At 40.8% G+C, this 17,795-nt stretch overlaps 1 pseudogene; it reads right to left on the reverse strand.

Annotated features, from left to right (window-relative positions):
• Positions 1 to 675: 675 nt before the first annotated feature.
• On the reverse strand, positions 676 to 16,399 carry LOC134731217 (sacsin-like; annotated as a pseudogene).
• Between the last annotated feature and the right edge of the window lie 1,396 nt (positions 16,400 to 17,795).

The raw sequence follows: 17,795 nt of genomic DNA on the forward strand, positions 1-17,795 counted from the left end.
TCAATGATTTTGGGATAACCTGCATCCACGGACTGCATATTTTCATCATACCTGGTAACAAAAAATAACTAAAAATATCACATTGTGGTTAATATAAAAACAATAAAGAAACACTTAACTTTCATGTAGAACTTTCCATGTACTAATCACTGTCCTAAGTGCTTTTCATATGAAGATTCATTTAATTCTCACAACAAATCTGAGAGGTAGGTACTGTCTGTGCCTCAATTTTGCAAAACCCCGATGGCTGCTTTTAAAAATTATGGGTGGGTACATTGTTGGCATGAAACTATTAAGAAATTTTAACTGGGAGGGAGAGTGGGGCAAACTAGACAAACTCTAAGATATTCTCAAGCATAAAAATCTGATTCAAATTTTCCCTTGGGCTCCATGTTCTGTCCTATCAAGGAGAAATGCTTCATTTTCTCCTTTTTGGATGCCTCTAGTTCCCTTTGTGTGTTCTGCTCTTTATCTCCTTTTCAAATGCAAGCCAACAAGTTCCTTGCCTTGCTAGGCAGCAGTGTGATAACAGGTAGGGGACTGAATGGCTGTGGGCCTGGCTGCATTCATTCTCAGAAAAAAGGAAAGTTTCAGTGAAATTTGAGAAAAATTTTAAAAGGCAACTCTCCTTCCACCAGAGTGATCTGATTTCCCAAGGTTTCTGAGGGTAGGTCTTTACCTCCAATACTCATTGGCAACAAAGAAATGTGTCTTTCCAGTGTCCTTCTCATAAATGGCAGCATCAATTTTCTTCACCCTTTCAGGGAAGACAAAGGAGCTGTAGACGTCCCTGGGGTAGCCACTCAGCAGTTGATCCTCCTGAACGACCCAGTGCTTACTGCCTGTCAACAAAAAATCGGCCATGAAAAGATTTGCCTGGAGTCTAATAGATATTAGACAGAATTTCCTCCAGACATTTACTTCACGAGAAGTGGATGGAGAGTTTTATTCCAATGTAAGGTGCACTCGAGAAGACCTTTCTTCTTAGTATAATTGGGTCACTTCTCAAGCTGCACAGGTGTGTGTGTGTTTGGTAGGCACCCTGCAGGACTACAAGGGTGGGAGGCAGATGGACACCTTCTGCAGAAGACATATCTGAGCTTTCGACCAGGCTGACTCCAGACAAAGGATTCTGTATTTGTTCATTTGGTTACTCCAGAATGTCAGTTCGTCTTACATCATGAAGCCAGAGTATCTCTGCACAAATAGAAGTTACCACCTCATAGAAAGGCAGTTTGAAACTTCATATATTTAAAAATCCTCCTTATTGGCAAGATATACACCTTATGCTAGTATGCTTCAAGATTCTTTGCTTATTTAAACCAGTTTTTAATTTTTTTTTAAATTTTCTTGAGATAGAGTCTCACTCTGTCCCCTAGGCTGGAGTGCAGTGGTGCGATCTTGGCTCACTGCAATGTCTGCCTCCTGGTTCAAGTGATTTTCGTGCCTCAGCCTCCCAAGTTGAGTAGCTGGGACCACAGTCACACGCCACCATGCCCAGCTAATTTTGTATTTTTAGTAGAGACAGGGTTTCACCATGTTGGCCAGGCTGGGCTTGAACTCCTGGCCTAAAAGTGATCCACCCACCTCGGCCTCTCAAATAAACTCCTTTAAGTTACTCATTTTGCACTGTGATAGGGTCTAGTGTCCTTACATTTTATGCATGCAAAATCCAAAAACCTGAATATTTTCAAAGCACTGAATATTTGACAAATGTACATAATGATATGATATTAAACATTCTAGTAAAAATTTTAGAGTAATGTATTTTTGTCAGTAAAATTACACAGCTTGAAGAAATATTATTCTCTTACATTTTTATGAAATGAGACAAAATAGTTACCTTTTTAAAGTAATTTATAGTATCAACAGTTTATATTTATTAAAGTATTTATACTAATAAAGTCAAAATTTATTCATTTTACTGAAAGCATTCTTTTAGATAAAACAAAAAAATTCTATAAGCTATGGGAAGGAAAAATAAAAGAGGCAATGAAGGAATTAGCTGACTCACTTCTGAAATCCTTGGTCCTTGTTTCATCATTATCAAAATGAACATCTCCTCCGATACCTGGTCCAGGTGGGAATGCATGAGCAAGACAACCATCATGTCCATAAAAGGGAGAATTGTCATGGAGATCTGCAAGAAAAAGAATTCAACAAAGATATACCCTTGTTTTATTCAGCCTTACCCAGACGAGACAAAAGAGCTATAGCAAGGAGCCAAAAGACACTCTTCATCTGTGAGGCTTTCCTCCATCAGCAATTCTGATGGAGCAGATCCCAGGGTAGCAGGAGGGAACGTTCAGAATGGTTTTGGGAGAGAAGAGCTTACCTCCTCACACAAAGGATGACATTATGTCCCCTTCACTCTCAAAGTCCCTGGTGAAGGTCAGGGCCGAGGCATTACTCCAGAGTTCAAAGGCTTTCCCAGTGGCACGGTCCACATCCTCTTGAGGCAGATTTGGCATGTAGTTTTGATCCTTAAAATGATAAAGGAGAGAACAGAGACACAGGGAACCTCATTTCTTCCCACTGTGGTGGGAAACAGCTCTCTCTCACTCTGGTGCGCAGTCTTATTACCTGTGGGTCAGATTTGTTTGCTCCCAACAAGGGCTCTCTTGAGTGAGGATGAGGGAAGCCACATCTGGGCTGCTTCATCAAATTCGATCTGGCTTCCCAGTTACCTTCAGCCCAAAGAAATTCTGCATTTGCTTCAGCTTCTCAAGCACTGGGCTACTGTCTCTCTGCCTTCCAATTTGATTGATTTCACTCTTCAAGTTGTAGCAGCAGTTTTCTAGGTATTTCTTATAAAGAAAAGAATACTAAAATAGTAGAAGTAAAGTCTTTCTCAGTTTTCTGAAAAATTGCAGCATTTCACTATTGTAACAATATAGCCCTTTTCCTTAATAATTGAATGAGAAGAGGGAAAAAATCTGTCTGCTTCTGTAATGATCTCATAGCCCTTATTACGTTTAGCAGTGGTGCAGAAATGTTACTGTGGTAGAAGAACCCATGCCATTGTTAAGTCTAGCTTTACTCTTGAGGTCAGAATCACAGTTAGTACAGCCAGTCTATGTGTTGCTTGCTCCTTTGGTTCCCTCTAACTTTACCTTCTTTTTTCTTTTTTTCTTTTTTTGATACAGTGTCTTGCTCAGTTGCCCAGGCTGGTGTCCAGTGGTGCAATCATAGCTCACTGCAACCTCAAACCCTGGACTCAAGCGATCCACCTCAGCCTTCCAAAGTGCTGTGATTACTGGTATAAGCCACTGCACCCAGTGATATATTTTTGTTTTTTTTTTTTAAATGAGGGGACCTGTTCCTGACAAACTACTTGTTTCCTAAATGAATCCCAAACTTGCTTGAATTCCTACCTCTTGACCTTTGAAAAATGGGAACACGCTGCTCTTGCATTACTGGCAGCTGCAATGCAGCATTTACCTGGACTATCTCTGCATCTTGTTCTTGTGTTTCTGGAGTCGCTGGGAAGCTGTGCAACCCCACACCCCAGAGCAGCACCAGCAGCAAAAAAAAAAAAAAAAAAAAAAAGCCTGGACATGCTGGCCTTTGTCTTCCTTCTCAGTGCAAGGCAAGTGATGGCTCCCTACCTGACTGCTGTTCTAGTGTCTCAGCCCGCAGGCTCCCTCTTTATGTAGGGTCCTGGCACTCCCAGAAAACAACAAAATGCTATTTGATTCACCTAGGGAGACATCCTCTTCATTCGCAATGTGCAGTCTCAATATTCATCAGAAATTGTGACATAATGGAAGTTAACCAGTTGCTTTTGCAAACTCATGATTATCATCGATAAGGCCATCAACAATGAAACACACCCCATCGTACACAGTTAAGCAAAGCTGTAAAGCATGGCTAAGTCAGCCATAAAAATATCTGGGGGAAAAGTGCTCCTGTCCAAGGAAACGACTTGTGCAAAGTGTTGGGGAGTAAACGAGCACACATTCAAGAAATAGCACACCAAGACCAATGTGGCTGGAGCAGAGTGGGCAAAGGGAAGAATAGTAGGGGACAAGGTGAGTGATTGCAAAGACAGAGGCAGATGAGAGGGAGAGCTTGTAGAGCATTGCAGGGATTCTAGTTTTGCTAGGAGTGATATAGAGAGTTATTGTGCTGACATCCCCTGGTCTCTTGCTTCTTGTTAGGACTACTACCTTCCAGGACTGCCACTTAGGCAGGGTCCTATGGCAACACAAGAGAGAGAAAAAGGGCAAAAGTAAAATGTGCTTCCCAAAGCCCGTCGCCAGTCAAAGGAACCTGGGTCTCCTCCATAAGATGTTATTTCCTGCACTGCACTGGTTGGGTCTGCTGAAACACACAATACACTACAATACTGCAATATTTTCTTTGTTAAGATCATCTTGGCTTTTGTTAGTGTGCATCACAAAGCTAAATAAAACGAAACAAACTTATTAGCTGAATCATTTTTCAGTGAAAGTTAATGACTGTGAAAGTTCTACATGAGAAGCATATTTCTGAGAGGACATTGACAGCAATCAGTTGTTCTGTTATGAAGCTGGGTCAGTACCTACTCATCTTTGTGACCACTGAACCCTTTGAAATGTGGCTAATCTGTATAAGGTGTGCCACAAGTGTAAACTATGCACCAAATTTTGAAAACTAAGTATTTTTTTAAAATGAAAAATATCTCATTTATGATTTTTAAATATTGGTAGCCCGTGCTAAAATGATATTTTAAATATATTAGGTTGCATAAAATATATTATTAAAATTAGTCGGTCTTGTTTTCTTTTTACTTTTAAAAATGTGGCAACTAGAAAACTTAAATTTCTACATGAGGCTCTTTCCTCCTCTCCTCTCCCCTCCCCTCCTCTCCTCTCCTCTCCTCTCCTCTCCTCTCCTCCCCTCTCCTCTCCTTTCTGTCTCCCTCTGCCACCCAGCCTGGAATTAATGGCATGATCACAGCTCACTGCTGCCTTGAACTCCTGAGCACAAGTGATCCTTCTGCCTCTGTCTCCCAAGTAGTTAGGGCTATAGGTGCACACCACCAAGCCCAGCTAACTTTTTTTTTGTAGAGATGGAGTCTTACTATGTTGCCCAGGCTAGTCTTGAACTCCTGGGCTCAAGTGATCCTCCAGCCTCGGCCTCCCAAAGGGTTGGGATTACAGGCGTGAGCCATTACACTCAGTCTTTTTATTACATTTCTATTGGACACTGTTGACCTAATGATCTACATGATTAAAAGATGGGTCAGTTAGCCAGACATTTCATCAGCTATTGATTACTTGGGGCCTACTAATTACAGAACACTGTACTAGGCATTGCAAATGATTAAAGCAGCTATGCCCCACACAAGAACATGGCCTCTGCTGTCATCTCGACATCATCTATGTGGAAGATGAAACATACGCGTCCAGTAATTTAGCAGCAGGTATCTCAAAGAAGAAGGTGTGGAGATGAGTCTTTGTTCTGGTGCCCCCAAGAGACTTCCTTTTGATATTACTCTAAGTTTTCTTTTCCCTCTTTTTTTTTTTTTTTTTTTTTTTTTTTTTTGAGGCAGAGTCTCGCTCTGTGGTCAGGCTGGAGTGCAGTGGTGTGATCTTGGCTCATTGCAACCTCCTCCACCTCCTGGGTTTAAGCGATTCTCCTGCCTCAGCCTCCCGAGTAGCTGGGACTACAGCTGTGCACCACCATGCCCAGCTAATTTTTGTACTTTTAGTAGAGATGGGGTTTCACCATGTTGGCCAGGATTTTCCCTCTTTTTGACTATCTGCAAGTGGTAACTGATACTAATGTATCTGCAGGAAAAATGAATTCTGTTGCCCTAAGTGACCCAATTGTTTTTTTTCCATTATGTTTTTTCTGTGTGTGTGTGAGTGCCATAATAAAGATCTCTGCCGTTCTTTCTGTTAAGGATGAGCTTCATTTCATTTTCCCGGAAGTGGTGGGAAAGGTCTTCCATGTAGATTCTACGCATCGTATCGATCCTGCTTAGCCTTCTACCTTGTGGGATATTATTTGTTCTTTGCTTACTTGGTTGCCTCTCCTGTATATATTTAGCTTATAACAAACCACTGCAGATTTAGTGTCTCAAAACAATAATAATTAACAGGATTCTATTACTGGATCTCAGCTGAACAATTTGGTTGTTTGGAATCTCTTTTTTGGCAGCAGTCAGATCGTGACTGGGGCTAGAACACCCAAGATGTTCTGGCTTCATCACAGGTCTGGTGCTTTGGTGGAGAAGATTGGAAGGCTGGGATCAGCAGGGACACCAGGGTCTCCCTCTCTCTCTCTCTCTTCATGAAGTCTCAGAGCTTCCTCCTCTTCAGTAGAGTAGCCAGAGTTTTTTCTTTACTACATTTAGTAATACTTTCTCCATGAATGCTTGAACACATTTAATCCAGGGGGCTAGGCTGTATTTATCCATTCATATATATCTTCCTCCATTCAACAAATATTTTCTTAATATTTCCAGTCACTTAGGCTGGAGAAAGGAAAAATAGGCCAGTAAATTATTCATGCATGGTACCTTTAATTTGTGCTGTAAGAGATTCATACAAAGTGCTGCAATTACACAGAAGACAGTGACCTTATGTACAATAGAGATGTGTGTACGAACTTCCAACACATGATGGATAAGAACACATTCTCCTCTCTCAATTTAATTTTTAACCACAACTTCCCCATCTAAATGGAGTATCACACGAATGCAAACAGAAAAGGGGAAGTGAATGAATTTCTCAGGAAAACCCAAATTCTCTCTTTCCCACAGGACTTCTGATGCCTGCAGAGGCAAGGGAAATCAGAAAAGGAGGCATTTTCTAGGACAAATGGAATATAGGTCATCTTTTCCCAGCCAAAATGAGGCTGGAACTCCCCGACCACCATAGGGTGCATGCACTAGCTGTGGAGAAGCCATCCCCTCAGTGCTCCTGGTGCTTCCTGCCAGGAATCCCCTAGTTCACTCAGTAGCCTCAGAAACAGGAAAGGGGAACTCCTGAAAAACTGAGGAAACCACCATTGTGATAACTGGGATTGAGCAAGAAATTACACATGATGTCATCTTCATGAAGACTCATACAAAAAGAAATCTGGTGGTTATTCAGTACAGTGCTTGACAACAATTATGTCATAATACTGAATGCTTTACTGAAACAGCAATCTGTGTGTATGTCCAGCAAACAGATCAAATTTGCAAACAGATAAAAAAGCAAAGCACGATAGTAGTGCTTAAAGTAGAAGCACTGAACTCTAGAGACTCACCTTCATCCTACTACCTCTCTCTTTGTCCCCTCTAACATAACCCCCAAATACCATGGAAGAATGGAGCAAGTTTAAAAATCACCAATCTAATAGAAACCTCTCACTTGTCAAATGAGAAAACTTAGAGACATGGGCCTTCCATCACTTGTTCCAGATCATGCATCTAGTGAAGAGCACTAGAATTAGAGCTGCTGCTTTCTATTTCCAAGTCTAAGCCTACTACACTAAGAATTTCATTTCATGTCAATGAATCTAACATGGATTAGACTTTGTTTTCTGTCAAATATCATATTGTTTAACTTATTGGAATTCTGTGGTATTTTGTAGCTTTCTTAAAGGACTTCTCATATTTTGCCTTATGCTTGACTATTTGTCTTCCTTTATGTATGAAATTTTTTTTATAGGGTAGAGATATACTGTTATAGACATGTGTTTTATAAATTGCACTAATACAACAGTAATCATTATTTCCCTGACATCAAAAACTTACACTGTGATCAGGTATTATATGGAATAAAAGGTAAACAGAGATACTCAGAGAAATGCAGCCCATGTCCTTGGTGTGTGAGAGGGGAGAATGTGTTCTTATCCATCATGTGTTGGAGGTCTATACACGCATCGCTATTGTACACAAGGTAATGTTTGGGTCACTGGTTGGAGAACAGAGACTTCTTGCTCTAAAAGAAAGAATATAAAGAAAGCTATTAAAAATATAAAACAGCATGTTGCAAACTCCAAATGGCTGGCATTCTAAATTGCTACCCTGAAAATTCTTAAAAACTGTATAATCATGGTCTTATGGAATGTTGAATGGGAGACAGAACTTGAAGGTATGATTCTGGGTATGAGGTAGATAGAGATTTAGCAGGTAGAGATTGGAAATCCAACCCTACTTCTAACTGGGTATGAAGACTCAAGTTAGTTCTGTTCTCTTGACTAGAAAATTATAATAATAGTAATAAAATTCCCCCCAATCCCAAAATGGTTTTCAGAAGAATTAAACAAAATTATATATATAACATATATCTACTTTGGTGTTTGTTACAGAGTATTTCATGATTGCCATTTTTTTCTTAGAGTTAAAAGATACCTTTAAAAATCTCTAATTATGGCCAGGCATGGTGGCTTACACCTGTAATCCCAGCACTTTGGGAGGCTGAGGCGGGTGGATCACGAGGTCAGATCAAGACCATCCTGGCTAATACGGTGAAACCCTGTCTCTACTAAAAAAAAAAAAAAAAAAAAAAAAAAATCAGCCAGGCATGGTGGTGGGCACATGTAGTCCCAGCTACTCGGGAGGCTGAGGCAGGAGAACGGCGTGAACCCGGGAGGCAGAGCTGGCAGTGAGCCAAGATGGAGCCACTGCACTCCAGCCTGGGTGACAGAGCGAGACTTGGTCTCAAAAAAAAAAAAAAACTCTAATTATAATTGTTGTAAAGATACGGTTAGAAGGAATAAGATCTAGTTTTTGATAGTACAGTAGGATGACTATGATTGACAATAATTTGTGGTATAGTTCAAAATAGCTAGAAGAGAAGAATTAGAATGTTCACAACATAAAGAAGGGGTGAATGTTTGGAGTGATGAATATCCCAATTGCCCTGGTATAATAAACATTACACATTGTATCCATGTGTCAAAATATCACATATACCCCCAAAATATGGCCCACTGTTCTGTAACAGTAAAACAAACAAACAAATCACAAAACCTAATTAAACCCCCTTCCATTGCAAATGAGGAAACTGAGATCTTGAAATTCTCAGTTGTTTTATTTCTTAGAAAGCAAAACAGTGTGACTATGATTCAAGGGACAGGGTTAGTTCATTTTAAGGGGATTTAAACTTACCACAGGAAATGACTCTTGAGGAAATTGTTGCTGTGCAGTTAAATAAAGCAAGGAAAAAACAAGTAATATCTGCTGAATCTCCACAATAAACCAAGTTGAATCATCTGCTTTAGAGATTTGGGAGCATTGCTCAAGAAGCAGCTGTGTTACTAGGTATTGCATCATTGTATAATCATCATTGTTATCATCGCCATCATCATATCTGTGAGCCAAATACGAATTTAAGAACAATTGTGGAGGTGGCAAATTTCCAAGCTAGATAACTTACGCTCTAAATTCACTTATCATGCTTTTGTCACCTTTTAGTTGTAGCTAATGGTGATCCAGTGACATTCCATTAATTTGATTGGGAAGGTCTTACTAGTATGTATAGTTATAAATCTGCTTCTAAATATAAGTAGGTCAATGATTCACCATGTCTTTGTTCTAGGGAAGAAATTAAAGGGTTGGATTTCCTACTGACTTTGCAGGGATTAAGAAGGTTGTATATATCTTCAACTACCTCCTTTGATTTAATCCTTAAGAAACCAAGCAGGCTGGGAGCAGTGGCTCTCGCCTGTAATCCCAGCACTTTGGGTGGCCTAGGTGGGAGGATCGCTTGAGGCCAGGAGTTCGAGACCAGCCTGGCCAACATGGTGAAACCCCATCTCTACTAAAAAAAAAAATAAAAAAAAAATTAGCTGGGCATGGTGGTGGGCCAGCTACTCAGAAAGCTGAGGCATAAGAATCGCTTGAACCTCGGAGGTGGAGGTTGCAGTGAGCTGAGATCGTGCCACTGCATTCTAGCCTGGGTGACAGAGTGAGACTCAGTCTCAAAAAAAAAAAAAAAAGAAAGAGAGAGAGAGAGAAAGAAACCAGGGCATTTTTTTAGTGCGTGCTTGTTTAATTGATGAAGTAATTTTTCTTTCCTATTTTATTGCTGCTGAGAAAATATACTACACATATAGTGGTAACGTGTGTTACTTAGCTAAGTGAGTGGGCAATTTATTTCTTATTTATGTTTCCTACTTCAAAAACAGATTTGATGGATGCAATGGAATGATTATTAAATGAGCAAATGTGCTAAATGAGTGACTAAATGAAAAACAATGAGTTACAAACTTTGGGAGAAATTTTACTGTTTCATTTACTGAAATGTTTCATTAATTTTATACTCAATCACATGTTAGAAAGCTGATGCTTCATATATTTTCTCTAAAACATAAATTAATGTGACTCCCTTTCTTTGACTCTCTCAGATGTTCCCTTGAGATTCCTCAAACATGTTTTTTAATATGTCCATGCCATTGTGCATGCAGCTTGCTTCCCTTGGAATGCCCTTCCTCTCCAGACATCTCCAGATGCCTGTCATTCTTCACATTCTAAAATTGACATTACTTTCTTCCTAGTTCAAGGGAGTTATGCATGCTTTCATTTAACAAACAGTGATTTACGGAGTAGCTACCATGTATACCATTCTCTGAATTGCAGTGGAATATAACCGAAGGAAGTCACAGTCCAATGTAGGATGAATTTGAGGGGACAGTTAAATAAAGAGTGGTAAGTGCTGTGATTGGAGAGTATTTTGGGAATGTACAAGAGGTATGTGCAACACAGCTCAGGAGGGCCAGAGAGTGCATCTCAGCAAAGAAAACTTCTGCAGCCAGTCCTGAGAAACAAGGCGGTAGCCAGGCAAGCAGACGCAGATGGATGTGTGGGAAAGCTTTTGCAGTTGTGGAAGTTTTTTTGTTGTTTATTTGCTTGGTTGCTTGTTTTTTATTATTATCATTTTTTGTTGTTGTTGTTTCTCCCCCCCCCTTTTAACCAGAAACCATTGAATTGGAAGGGGTGTTTATTTTACAGAGTCAGAGGATTCTTAGAAACTAACAAAAGCTTTGAAGCTGGAGTGGGAAGGGGAAGTTGATTATCCCTAATTCCTTCTTCAGCTTCCTCTAAAACCCTCTGTTTCGCTGATTGTGTCCCACTTTCCACCGAATTAACTAATGTTAGACACTGGGTGTGGTGAGAATTCAATGGTTGCAATTCAGACGGATGCATGATGACTCTCTGGCCACAGGTTTCTGCAGTCTGAATGCTACCTACACCCAGAAAGAGCTTCTGGTAACAGCTCACTGATTCTTCTTTTCCTTGTCTGTTTCATCCAGAATCCTCTAGACTGTAATTTTTCTCTTTTTCCTGTATGCTATAGGCAAGCGCTCCTTAAAGTGTGGTCTGTGAATCAGGGATGATTCATGAACTGTAATTGGTGTGTGATAAGCTCAGCAATCGAACATGCTTTTACAACAATTTGATAAAGTAGTTTTATGTCTATTGGATCTAGTCTAATAATTTAAAAACTGAACATTTAAAAATGTCTTTGTCATCTCATTTTCATAGTAATTCCCTTTCGCTGTATTTTACAAAAGTATCCATGGTGAACTGGAAATGTAAGGAACTGGTCCTTCACTACGGATGGCTTGAGAAGCAATGCTTTGGGCCAGAGAAGTAATCGACACTCTCCAGTACTCTTATCTCTCTCTGCCTGGACCACCTCCCTTCTTCTTACCTCTTAAGTTCTTGCCCTTTGGCTCTCCATATAGATGCCTACTCCTCTTGGAAGCCTCCCTAATCTCTCAGCATTGGGGGCAGAGCCCCTCCTTGGTGATCCCACAGCTCTGTGTGCTTCCCCCATTATGGCCATCACGCTTGGTAGTGTATCACATAGACTGCTCACTTCTCCATCTCCCTCTGGAGAATATATGCTCTGTAAGAGTGTGGCCATGTTTGTGAAACTCTGTGCCCCATATGTTGCCTACTATACAGTAGACATTCAGTGGGTATCTGTTAAATGAGTGAATGAATCAATGAATGATGGAGTGGAGGAGGTAGAACAGCAATTCAACCTCCCAAAACCCACTTCATGCAAGCACTCCCTTCCCCACTTAGATAGAGAGCGGTTAGGTGGACCAGCTTGAACTCTCTCTGCTCCTGGTCCTTGAGGCATGAAGGCCCACCTGCAAGGTTGTTTGCTACACCCCAAGGCTTAGCATGAAACTGCTCTCCAGGTTACTCTCCCCTCCCTGATCTCAAGACTGCCCCTTAGGTGGCTGGTCCCAGTGGAATTTCCTAATGCAGTCCTACATTATATCACCTTAACCCTTTCCTTCTTCACTCCCTTTGCTCCTCCTCCCTCCACTGATTCACAGATTTTTGCTTCTCGGCCTTCTCATACCTGAATCATCTTCCTGCAATTCAAATACAGTTCATGTATTCCTCCCTACACTTGTCTTATCACCATCGTGTCACCCTTTCCCTCCTCTCTGTCTCTGTTTGTCTGCCTGTCTGTCTTTCTGTGTGTGTGTTTTGCTCTAACTCTACTACTTCTCTGTCTCTTAAAACATGCATATTTACCGTATGTCCTAATGCTAGTCAATAGCAAGAAAGGAACATTTATAACTCACACACTCTAAACTTGTTATCATGCATATTTTATTAATGACTGCAAATTCTGTGTTCTAGTGCTGCTTGGTGCCTGGAAAAAGAGGTGGGTAAAATACAGAAAGATAAGAGAAAGATACCCCAAATAAAGTGAGAGCATTAATGGCTGTTTATTTCCACTTTAAAATTTTGCCTTAAAGCCCACCCTAGACACAGTCATTTGTCTCTCTATGTCAGGGGTATCATTGCTGGTTATGAGCTCCAAAAGGGGGTGGGATATTTCTGCCTCCAGACTTTCTGTAGCAGAAATGGATTTTGGCCTGAATCATCTGGATAATTGCTATGTGGCTGTGGCTCCAAATAAGGCAGTCACTCAACATATTAGATATCTATTGCTGAGTAGAAAATAACCACTAATTTTAAAACAACACACATTTATTATTTCAGTTTCTGTGGGTGATGAGTCTGGGTATAGCTTAGCTGGGTCCTCTTCATAGGTTCTCGAGGTATTGGCTAGGTCGCATTATCATCTGGAGGATTGATTGGGGAAAAAACGTGCTTCCAAGCTCATTCAGGTTATATTCACTTACTTTCTTTTCTGTCTGGTTACCACCATTCTGTGGCTACTTATTGGTAACTCCCAGCCTGTTCTCAGCATCCCTCTCAATCTCTGCAAATCTGAAGTCACTTGTTCCCTTCCTGAAGGTGCAGGCATACTCCCAGTTTTCTGAACAAAACCTGTTTGGAGGTAGGAAGCATTGAAACATTCACCTTATCTCTTTCTGGGAATCCTAATGAATTTGCCATTAGTGCATCCTCCCAATTTTCTGAACAAAAACTGTTCAGAGGTAGGAAGCATTGAAATATTCACCTTATCTCTTTCTGGGAATCCTAATGAATTTGCCATTAGTGCTGTTCTTGTCTTAATGTAGGGGTCTTTGAAATAATAAGAAATACATATGTTGGTTTCTTCTCTAGTTCCTGACACAGAGCTCCTAATCCATTGGAATTTTCTGAGTAATAGGAGTTCTAGGAGAAACTTTTGTTCTAATGTTTGCTCTCTGCCCTTGCTTCTGAGACAGAGCTCCTAATACCCTTATAGATAGGGGTGGTAGGCATATCTTTTGTTCCAATATTTGGTCTTCGACCCTGGTTCTTGACACAGAGCTCCTAATCATTTAGAATTTCCTGGGTGATGAGAACATCTTTTGTTCTAATGAGGGGACTCTTGGTGGGACCTTGGAAGGAGGCTGGTCATCAGAAAGACCAAACCATGATTAGAAGCTTGGAGTTTTCAGCCCAATAAATTTAAGTAAATGTTTCCCTGAGTTTTACGACCTGTTCTAGCAAATTATTGACCATGAGGAGTGGTTTGTAGAAAGCTCTCATTTATAGCTGGTCTGTGGGACGTTCAGGAGGCCCAGACATGTGATTAGCATTGGAAGTAAGCAGAGTGGTCTTATGGGATTGTTTCCTTAACCTGTGGGGTCTGCACTAACTTCAGGTATTTAGTGTGATAATTGAATTACATGACACCCAGTGTTGGGAAAGTTAAAGAATTGGTTGGAGTGAAAAAAACCCCCACATATCTGGTGTCAGAAGTGTTGTGAGTACAGAGAAGAAAACAGTGAGTTTCCTATACAGATTCTAAGTCTGTTCTGGAGTGGAATTTCAGTGCTGCTGCTTACTAGTTGCTCATCATGAGAAAATTCATCCTTCTAAGCCTAAAAGTCTATAATCTAAAGACATTACTGTTTGCCATGGTTAACATGAGGACCGAAAGAATTGCACACATCTAGCACCTTTTACAGTGTCTATAAATTGAAGTTCCTTTTTTTCCTTACCCTCCCCCAAATAAAGGCATTCACTGGAACCATTAATAAAATCTGTAAACACAAGAGAAAATATTTCCTATAATTACTTTCTTTGCCAACATTTTACCTAGATTGCCTCGGCATACTGTTTCTACTTTCTCATCTCACAGTTCTTGGTGGAAAATATTGATGCCAATTCTTTCTTCGCCCACTGATCAACATGATTAGGGTGAGATTAAGCACAGCCCCACCTCCAGGAGTTTAAGCCAGTCATGGATGATCCCAACAATAGCAGTGTGGAATCAATGAATTGCTTTTCCAGTTCTTCCTCTACCTAGCCCTTAAGCAAGATAGTTTTTTAACGGATTCACTCCACATTTGTGAAGTAACATGTGTAAAAGATTATTAATTACAGTATTTCTTTGTGAAGTAACATATGTAAAAGGTTTATTACATTATTTCTTTTGAAAAGCAAAATATCGAAAACAAACCCAAATTTGCCCTAATAAGGGATTGTTAAATAAATGATGAATTCGTATACTGGGTTACTATGTAGCTATTAATTAGAATAATGCAGCTCTTTGTCACTGATACAGAGCAGTCTCCAAGATATATTAAGTGAGAAAAAATGAATTGTGGAATAGGACATAAAGTATGCCACCCTTTGGGTTAGAAAGTAAAGGCTTAATAGACATGCTTATTAATGCATAAAGTAGATTAAAGGATTCATAAGAAATTAGTAGCACTGTTTACCTCTGGAAAAGACTCTGGTTGGCTGAGACGAGATGAGAGGGAGAAAAACTTGTTACTAATGAAAGTGGTATTTCCTTCTCTTTGGATTTTGGTTCATTTGTACATATTTCTCTGTCAAAAATCTAATGTAAAATACTGAAAATATAGGAATGTTACTTTTTTTTTCTGTCTCCAGAAGTTTTGTTGAATCTAAGTAGCATGAACTTTAGGGACAACAATCATGAAAACAAATTCACTCCAGAAAGCTGCCAGGTCTCTCCACTTGCCCACATCTCTTTATTTTATGTTCCTGATGTTGTCGGTGAGGCCAAAGAACCCACTGATGTGAACTGGGAGGCCTGTTCTGCTTTCCCCACCCTGCAGTAAAGAAAACAAAATGCTATTCTTGAGACATCTGACATTGCTCCTTTTGCTTCACCATCTTTGCTTGACAAAGACATGGCTATTCCAATGATTAGGACAAATTTCAATCCATCCACTAAAGACTGAAGATTACTGCAAATCCCTTGGCCACCCACACCATTACACACCAACCAAGATGGCTTTTGTACATCTTCAGTACTCTTGTCTTCTAAAACTGACCCAATCATGGCTAACTGCATAAATCCCTGCAATCTGGGACAACTCAGTGAAGAAAGGCTCTAATACCAGCATGGTATGTTATACAGTTGATGCCATTGCTTGGAGTCCTTTCACAATTGTTACTTAGTGCAGTTCCTAGGATCTTTATAGAATTCAGACGTTCACGTTTCAGTGCCGTCTAAATAGAGTGCCCTTGAAGTCACTCTAAATACCGGTTTCTCCATTCCACCAGCCTCTCGGACATTATAAGGAGACGTCCTGCACACTTTTTAGAAAGAGCAGCACTGTGTCTACATCTGCCCTAAAAGATGGACAGCTGGAGAACCTTCTGCTTACTGTAGAGGTTACTACTAAGCTGTCGAGGATGCAGGCAAAAAGGAAAAGGAAAAAATGTTTCTGGAAAATTGACATTTATGAATGTTTCCTTGGTGCTTCCAAAAATGCCAACAAATGGCAGAAATTGGTCCAAAAGTTCACGAATTTAAATGCTGTCATCTTTGACATTCCAACACTGGCCTCACTCACGTGGGCCAAAAAGTGTTTGATGAGGCTCGAACATCCCAATCCAGTCACCACTAAAGATACAGGGAACATCTCTATGGTAGCCAGACTTAAACTCAATTCCAAATCTTCCAACCTTCAAAGGCTCATACTTTGTCTTACTTACTTCTTGCCATTTCTGAATGCCGCGCCAGTCGTCCAGGCTGAAAACCGTGTTGTACACCCGGAGATCTGACCCCATCATTCACCGTAGCTGCTTTAAAACCGCATCTAGAAGGCAGTGTCTGCTTCTGCCTGTTCCAAATGTCCATTAAAAAGGCCTTAAGAATCTGACCTCCTGGACGTCTTCGCAAAATATCTTTGAGAAAATCAATGGGTAGTGGAGTTGTTTAACCAAATCAACCTGTCCCCCGTCGCGGGTGTCGTTAGCCGCTGGGCTGTTGTGCAGCCCCAAAGCCAGCGTCTGGTCCCTGCAGCTCCTGGGCTCTGGGAGGCTCCCAGCCGCCGAAGGGCGGGATGCTCACTGCGCAGGCGCGAGCCTCGGCGGCAACCCGGGTACACATGTTACTTTTTTTTTGTTTTTGTGAGAAAGCCCTTTGTGTTTATGATTAGTGTCCTCTATTAAATATTTCTGATTCTCCTCCCAGGCGTGTGACAGTATATTATTTTCCTATCTTTAGTGTCAGATGAGGCAATGTAATTTTCTTTGGCCAATGAAGTATGGGCAGAATGATGTTTATTGTATCCACACAGACTTCTAGGAGTCAGCACGAAATTTACCAATAACTCTTTCCCTCCGCCGCAGTGAAGGCTGGCGTTCAACGTGGTGCCCGTTCCATCAGCCCGAGTCTTGAAGTGAGGACAACTTGGAGTAGAGACCCCAGTGGAATACTACGATGCACTTTTAGTTCTAAGCCACTGAAAATCGGGAAGTGCTCATTACCACAGCATATCCTGGCCTGGTCTGAGTGATACTGCATTTTACAAGGTTCAGTCCTGAACCATCTTCTTTTATCTTTGCAATCTTCCCATATAAACTTACCTATTCCCATGGCTTGACTGATGCCGCCAAACACCCACAGTTTTATCTACTTTGTTTTGAGCTCCAGATTCCTCCATCTAATGGCCTACTAATGCCTTTAGTTGGTTAACTTACAAGAATTTCTATGTTTAAAAGGTGAGGTGATTCCTACTGAATCTTAACTTTCTCCCACAAAACTGCTTCTCTTTCAGCCTTCCCCTGACTCTGTTGAAGCTGCTGTGATCCAAGAATTTGTTCAAGCCAGTAATCTAGGAATTATTTTTAATACCTTCCTTTTTCTCAGAACTCTATCTAGTTTATCATGAAATCTGAATGATGTTGAAATATATATCAGGGCTGGGTATGGTGGCTCAACCTGTAGTCCCAGCACATTGGGAGGTTGAGGTAGGTGGATTGCTTGAGCCCTGGAGTTCCCAATCATCCTGGGCAACATGGCAAAAGCCTGTCTCTACCAAAAATACAAAAATTAGTTGGGAGTGGTGGTGCACACCTGCAGTCCCAGCTACCCAGGAGGCTGAGGTGGGAGGATTTCCTAAGCCTGGGAGGTCAAGGCTTCAGTGAGCTGTGGTTGTTGCACCACTGCACTCCAGCCTGG

Source organism: Pan paniscus, chromosome 9, assembly GCF_029289425.2.
Source record: "Pan paniscus chromosome 9, NHGRI_mPanPan1-v2.0_pri, whole genome shotgun sequence".
Classification (NCBI taxonomy): Eukaryota; Metazoa; Chordata; class Mammalia; order Primates; family Hominidae; genus Pan; species Pan paniscus.